This window comes from Centroberyx gerrardi, chromosome 6 (assembly GCF_048128805.1).
Source record: "Centroberyx gerrardi isolate f3 chromosome 6, fCenGer3.hap1.cur.20231027, whole genome shotgun sequence".
NCBI lineage: Eukaryota > Metazoa > Chordata > Actinopteri > Beryciformes > Berycidae > Centroberyx > Centroberyx gerrardi.
In genome coordinates, this window is record NC_136002.1 from 2,964,200 (window position 1) to 2,972,205 (window position 8,006).

Sequence of the window (8,006 nt, forward strand, 5' to 3'; positions counted from 1 at the left end):
TTCTAGTGGTCATTGTTTACACACTGGAGTTGAATGAACTTTGTTGATCTTTGGAGAACAATGACATCCATAAAAAACTGATAATGTTTTCCACAGAGCCAGTTAAAATGTCAACTTAATGTTATGCAAGCTAATGCAATATTGTGTGCTGCCAAATTTTGTAAACTGTAGTTTTATGTAACAATGAAATGCAAACATACTCCATCGTATGTCAAGATCGACTTAATCTTGTATCACCTTTCTAAGTAACTCTATTGAAGGTGGTTTAGAGATATGACCACATAGGTAAACAGATAAAGTATTATTCATCAGTTTCCAGAGCACAATTTATCAGTAAAGATTGGTATGAAAAAAGAATTAAAATCTGTGTTGTACTTCAAGTGATGTGAATTTAACAACTGTGCATTAAAATGGTACAGTAACACCGGCCTGTCTCACTCAGAATATGTTGATTATTTGACTGGCACCTTTTTATGAAATAAGTTACGCCAACATGCTGTTCAAAAATACCAAGCACATTTCAGATTTGGCCATTTCCTTGTTTCTTTCACATCTCCTGTCACAATATAGCTCATGTAATCACAAAATTTTCTTCTTTGGCAGTAGGGATGTTTTGCCACCAGGGGTCTCTGTAGTCCACCAAGATATCTCATGACCTGAGGAAACCTAAAAGACATTTCATTGCCTAGACAACAACTGCATAATGATTATCACTGAACTTTTCTGTAAGCAATAATCCTGTATTTTATTAGTTGTTGTCCTTCATGTAGCTCATTTACCTTGTCTGCTAAATAGACATTAATGTAGACTAATGTCTAGCACATTATTGTCCATTAGTAAAGTTATTACAATCAGTGGTATATCAGTAGAAGAGAAAATAATAAAATGTCACTTTGCTATACAGCCAGGGGTGGGGACATTTCTTTGATATCCACTAATAATGAAAGGCATTAAAGCTGAGTTGTTATAAACTCTATTATGAAGTTTAATTCCAGCTAGTATCCCAAGAAATAACAGCAGCAGTAACACTGAGAGGAGAGCAAGTATCATCGTTTGAATACCAATCTACCTGTATGCTTGCCTGCCAAGTCAGCATTATAGTGGTCATTGTTTACATAATGGAGTTGAGTGAACTCTGTTGACCTTTGGAGAGTAATGCATTTTTTTAAAAAAAGTTTATGTAGTATTTTTCATAGAGTCTGTTTTTACGCTGTGCCAAAATTTCAAACATGGTTTGATGTAGCCATGAAATGCAAACGTGCTCCATCATGTTTTCCTATCAACTTAATCCCATGTCACCTCTCTAGATTACTTTGCTATTGAGTGGGTTCTAAGAACAGGTAAACATTTATTCATGAGCCAGGTAAGCTATTAATCAGTTTCAAGAGAGCAACAGGTCAGCAAATATGTGTTTAATTTAATAACAATACAATACAAACAGTAAAATGTAAGACGACATTCACACTCATATGGGATATTCAAGGCAGACTGTGATCAAAGTCAGTGCTATGATGAGGTAAGATTAGTTATTCCACCATGATCTTCACATAAATCACATATTTGTGATGAAAAGTTCAAGTTAACAAAGGTCAGGTGAATAAATGTCCTCTGTTGGTTCTCTTACACTACACCACTACATGTACCTGGTCTCGCATCCAAAAAACATCCAGGATCTATCCCTATCTAATTTCACACACCAACCAGGGTCTGTGGTTGCAATTCATATTTGTTAAACTGCATGTAAAGGGCAGGACTGGCCATATTTAGAAAATAAATAATATATAATAAAATAAATCTATTAATGAGTAGGCTATATAATTAAATAAATGTTAAAATATGAAATGCATAGAAATCTGAAAATACATACAGTATATTAATAACAGCGAGCATACATTAATAAATTGATAAGTAAGATAATGCATTAACAAGAACAATTATATAGTAATTCATTTTCCCATTTATTTCCCTATTTATTTTTGTATTTCCCCCTACTATGATAATGAGGCTGTGTTAATCAAACACATGTGGGTTGTGTGTAGCACACTATAGGTTGATCACTGTAGTGGTGCATTGCTCGATTGGATTTGCCTTACTCGACTGACAACAAAACAACTTTGTCTGCAAACAAAACTCCACAGTCCCTCCACATCATTTACATAACTTCACAATTAGGCTAGAGACAGTAATCAATAACTTAAGTCTATTGCTACCTATTACTGACACAAAGGTCGATCGCTTACTTCTTCAGAATTTGGAAGAGGTTCCTACACTGCGCCTGATCGCATACAAAGAAGGTGTGGTTGGAGGACCCTCACATCCAATTCTGATAAATGCAATTGAAACTTACATAATAACTCAGAGAACAGTTCACGAGCAAGGACCACACCATCAACAGAATGCGATTTGAACGTTTATTCAATGACTATGTTAGGTTTTCAGTTAGCACAGTTTGTAGCGTTTGGCCATAGATGATGGCTTCTTCTCGGATATGGATGAGACATTGTGGGGAAGGCTTCGGAGAAGAATCCGCTGTAGACCCCCAAAACCTTCATGATGAAATAGCGATGACTGTTTGGAACAAAGATCTTTCAGATCCGAGTGGCTCTAGAGATGATGGACTTGGGATGACCAACGACCCATGAGTTGGATCACGTGATTCACTACGGGAAGATGTAGTAATGGCTCTGATGCGAAAGGAGTGGTCGGAGAAGTGGTTTGGTGAAGGGGAGAATGAAACCAGATGCATGACCGGTTTCTGAGATGAAAAGTAGATCGGAAGTGGCAGCATTCTGAGATCTTCTAAAATGAATGAATGTATTTTGCCAGGGTTTCGAAAGGCCTTAGGAGTTAATTTTGAAGTTGAAAACAGCTCGGTTGGCCAGTTTGAGTGGTCTTGGTCAGTTTGAGGTAGACGACAAGAGTGGCGTGGGAAAAGAACGACAGGTCGGAGATGCAGGGGTGACGATACAGATCGAATTCCATGGTTGGATCGACTTTGGCATGGGGCTAAGCTTGAGAACTTCTGAATCTAGTCGGAATAGCCTTAATCTTTGGGCGGCACGGTGTATCGGTGGGTAGTACTGTCACCTCACAACAAGAAAGTCGTAGTTTCGAATCTCCACCCTGGTCCTTTCTGTGTGGAGTTTGTATGTTCTCCCCGTGTTTATGTGGTTTCCTCCGGAAACTCCGGTATGACCAGGAACATAAGCTGCATGGGGGAATGAACAGATGTGTTGCGACAACTGGGTAAGACACCGCATGAAAGGCATGGTGGATACTGAGTTGGAGCTGCCTTGTAGACAATGTCCATGACAGAGAGGTTGTTTGAGTGAATGAGTATTGATTTCTTAGACCATTCGTGTCCCCATAGAAGAGCAGCGACGATGATGGGGTAGAGTTCATGAAGAGCAGAAGATGGGCAACGAGAGCCTTGGGAGAATGGGATGAACTTAGAGGCCATTCTGCTGAGAACCATCTCCCTCTGTAGAAACCCCCAAAACCAGAAATATAGAAGTTATGCCGATCCAATTGGTGAGGTGTTGCCATGGATGGAGTTCAGTTCGACAGGAGCTGTCGAGGGTAACGGTGTCAAGGAGTGAGGAAGCTGAGGATGCGAGTTAACAGGTGGGAAATGCAGGACTGCCCTTTGGGGATGGTACACAAGGCAAAGTTGAGGTGATGGAGGAGTGAGAGTGAGTGAGTTGACGTTTGGTGCAGCGCGGTGCGAGGAGGAAGTTGAAGAGTGGTAGGATGATTCGATTGCGTTTTTCCAGGCAACGAAGCTTGGAATAATTCTGTGTCGAGGGTTATCTCAAGGAATTCTAGGGAGGTGGAGGGACCCTTTGTTTCCCCTGTGGACGGGGGACGGGGAGATCCAAGAGATGGAAGTTAGCGTAGTCATCGCCTCCATGGGCTGGAGGTGATGAGGGAGGGGATATGAGGAAATCGCAGAGAAGACGAACGAGATAGGAAATCTTGTGGTTGATCTAGCACAATCTAGCACAATGCTTCAGGGAGCGTTGGGTCTGGATGGTAACTGAGGGCAGATGCTAGGGCTGAAATCTTGACAGGGGTGGATAGATGCTCCACTAGTCATGGCTCGGCATGCAGGTCGAGAGTGAGCTTCACCGCAGAAAGAGCAGACATGCGGATCTGCACTGGGACATGTTGCAACCTTATCTTTAAAATTATTACAGATGCTGCATTCCCCTTGGAACATGACTGGTCTCTCCTTTTGACGACTCCTTTAGTTAGAAGAAGTTGAGCTGAAGGGCTTTGACTTAATGGTTCAGGTGGAATGGGTGCTGGAGGCATGGCTGAAGACAGAGCTGAAGTTTGTGCTTTTGGGCTCAGGACTAATTTCCTGTTGGATGAATCTTCTGTTTCTTGGAAAACAATTACTGTAATATATCATCAAACTCAGTCCATATGTCAAGTGAATGTCAAGTGAGGCAACATGTCTACAACAACATTTTTTAATCGATACATTGGGGCGTCACAGATATCAAAAATATCAAAAATGTGTTTCTGTGTGTGTGTGTGTGTGTGTGTGTGTTTCTAAACTGAGATGTCTGATCTAAAGAAACTATATGTGTTATACCAAAATATAGTTTTGGAACTTATGTTTTTCAATTTCCCTCAGTTGTTTGCCCTGGAGAATTTTGCTGAAATTTAAATGGAAGCTTATGTGTTAGAAGTTGCAATCATATGCAGTTGTTACAGTGTTACAGCATTTAACTGTTAATACCCTGAAATAATTCTCATTGAAGCAAATAATTTACAACTGCTACTGGGAGGAAGATTGGCAAAATTTGACCATGAGTCCATTGACAGCACATCCATAAGTATTACACATCTAGGTATGAAATCATATGCATTTGACACTTATGTCCAGCTCTATCAGCCTGGCGCCTCAGACCTATTCTCATGAGAGCTCAGTTTAATTTCGCTCTGTGAATGGGTCTGGACTTCTGAACATAGGGAGCATGTTTCCAGTAACCGGGCCAATCAGCGTCCTTCACTGAACAATGGGGTGTGTCGAGGCATAGTAGTGGTGGATTTGTACCCTATGATACTATGTCATTTTGTCCGATTGGTTGTAAGTCGACCCAATTGCCTACAAAGTTGTTGTGAACGCTACTGGAATGCCCATGGCAAAGCTGCTCCCAATGTTCAGGAGTCCAAACCCATTCTCCGGGTGAAATCAAATTGAGGAGTTGTAAGAATGGGTCTGGGGCGCCAAGCTACAGCATTACCTACATGAGTAGACGTCTACAAATTAGGTCATCAATAAGGCCATCTATTCATCGCCCCTTGTTAGTCAGTTCCTTAAACTAATATCCCATTCTCTCTTTGCAATATCTACCTACCGAATGCAATTTTGCATGGAGCTGCTTTCAGCTCGCCCACACAGTTTCTTCTGCAACTGTATCTACTAGTTTAATTCAGAATGACTTAATCCCATTTAATGGAAATTTGTCGTACAATTGAAATATGTAAACCTTACAAAACATGGTCAACTCTATAAAGGAGTGAGTGTGTGTGTGTGTGTGTGTGTGTGTGTCAGTGAGAGAGGGAGACAGAAAGACAGAGATTTGCTCATGAAAAATGAATTAACACACAGTTATGCTCTATCATTTATTTGTTTCTTGGTGTTCCAGTTCCAATTCCAGTTTACATTAAATTTGTTCACTGATTTGCAGTTACATTTAACATGTTGTAATCATAACATTTAGTTATAAGTCTGAAGAATTGCAAATAGCAGTCAATTTGTTCAGGACCGCAGCAGTAAAGTCATATTCATACTCAGGTTTAAAACGGTGTGAACCTCAGGTAAATGTTGTCTTGGTCACGAATCTTGTAATCGAGGCCTGTGAAACCAAATGAAGCAGCATGTTAGTAGATGCAACAATATGCATGTCCAGTAATATATAGATATATATATACATTGTGTGTGTCCCACATTTCCAGAATGAAATAATCTCATTGGTTTAGTTAAACCTCAATGGGCGGAGCCAAAGAACAACAGTTTCTCAGAGTGCAAGTTAGCTAACGATTAACTGGCAAAACTGAAATGCAAAGAAGGAACTTTGGTCAAAATATAAAAAAATATATATAAATGGCAATGACTTCTTCTTTTCATTGATTCATTTTCTTGGAAGGAGCTAGGTAACTGGCTTACCTAGATAGCTGTAGGCTAGTATGGCTAGTTTGTACCCCATGTCTTTTTCACTGGGCTTCAGTCTAATGTTACTTAAAACTGTGGTTCTTTGTCTCCTCCCACTGAGGTTTAACTCAGCCAATGAGATTATTTCTCCCTCCAATGCAGCTCTGCCGCTGAGCTTTCAACTTACAAATAGGTATGACGTTCCCATTATTGTAGGTCAGTGTTTCCCAGCATGTGTCCTGCCCATTTCGGCCCACAAGTGTCCCTTTCACAGTCACTGCCACTACATAGGGGCCAGTGCCACAGACTTGACTGGTTTCAAACCTGCCAAGAAAAACACAGTAATACTCAATAGGAGTGAAACCTGCTGAAATGATGCTGCTGTTCACTTCAGCAGCATATCACATGTTGATGCTTTCCATGTCAGAAAACTATGCGGTGTTGGCGCAAGCATTGATCAGGGTTATTCATTTCATAAGTATATGTACAGATTTTTATCTCTTTGTAAAATTATTGAAATCAGCATTAGGTCTCATTTATTAAAGACATCAGTACTCACAGTTCATGTAAGTAGACATGTTCAAAAAGAAGAAATTAAACTACGTTTCAGAGCTAATACAATGACACCAGTCCATATGCATGGTTAATGAATGGCCATCACATGTCTATAAGCCTAGCTATTTTATTGCATAATGTACCCAAAGTCAGTGCTGTTGTTCGCAAATGCCCTCAGGCTCTGCAGCAGATTCTGACCACTCTCTGCCATAACAGGGAAGGATGCAAGGCTGGGATATGGCTGGACAGCATTCTTGACAGTCACATGAAAGTGCATTAATTGACCTTTGACCTGGCCCTTATCTGTAGAAAATAGAGCATGAAAATACTGTGATTTTCAAATCATTCTTTGCTGGAAAACAATTACGAATATCTGTTTTTTGCACTAACAAACATCTTGACAAGTGAGCTCTAATATATCCCTTACCTTTCTTAGTCGTCATTGTTTTGTTTTTGTCTCTTCGTTGTCCACAGCAAGAGAAGAGGTGGAGTAGTTCACTGCTTTCATGCGTCAGCTTTTATAGTAAACACCACATGATTATGAGGGCATAAGACAAGGAAACAAGTGCAGAATTGTTCTGCTTTGGTTGAGAGAATGTGAAATATGGCATTCTAGTTTCAAACACATCCTGGTTTGGGAAAATCAAGAATGTATAAAGCAATGTTCTGAAGGAAGTTGTACAAGTTTTAATAGTGTATGTGTTTTCCCAGGTCCTTTCTGTTCATATGAGTGCATGTTAGAGTTTAGTGTGTGTGTGTGTGTGTGTGTGTGTGTGTGTGTGTGTGTGTGTGCATGTATATATGCATTGTTTGATGTCTAGCTCCATGTTAAATATTATTATTAAATTATCCTAGCTATGTTTCTACATGTGGCATCTTTAAAACCTTGCTTTGCATCATATTAAATTTATGTAAAGCAGACATAAACCATATAATGTTTGTAGATCCATATTTTATTTTCTGTTTTATTACCATAACCTCAGAATTCCATTTTGTACCTTTAAAATCAAGTTGTTAATGATAATAATAATATTGACCACTCTCCAATAAAAAAGTGACAAACTTTGGATTTTCTTTATACCAAGAATATTGAGAACATGCAAAATCAGCCTAATCACACTGTCATATTTCATTCTCAGTAATTATAGGCCCATTTCCTAAAGTAGCAATACACAAGATGCGTGTTTTTAATTGTCTCCAGTTTTCCAGTTTTGTGTCTTTGGTGCTAAGGGCTCATTGCTGTGGATTTTCACAATATCATCAAAGTCTATATATCCCCAAAATC

At 39.5% G+C, this 8,006-nt stretch overlaps 1 long non-coding RNA gene across 1 annotated transcript; it reads right to left on the bottom strand.

Moving 5' to 3' along the window:
* Positions 1-5,623: 5,623 nt before the first annotated feature.
* Positions 5,624-7,224, bottom strand: LOC139929300 (uncharacterized). Its single transcript, XR_011785413.2, has 4 exons — positions 7,149-7,224; positions 6,865-7,024; positions 6,354-6,490; positions 5,624-5,870 (listed from the first exon to the last, which is right to left on the bottom strand). It is a non-coding gene; the product is annotated as an uncharacterized LOC139929300 (long non-coding RNA).
* Positions 7,225-8,006: the final 782 nt, after the last annotated feature.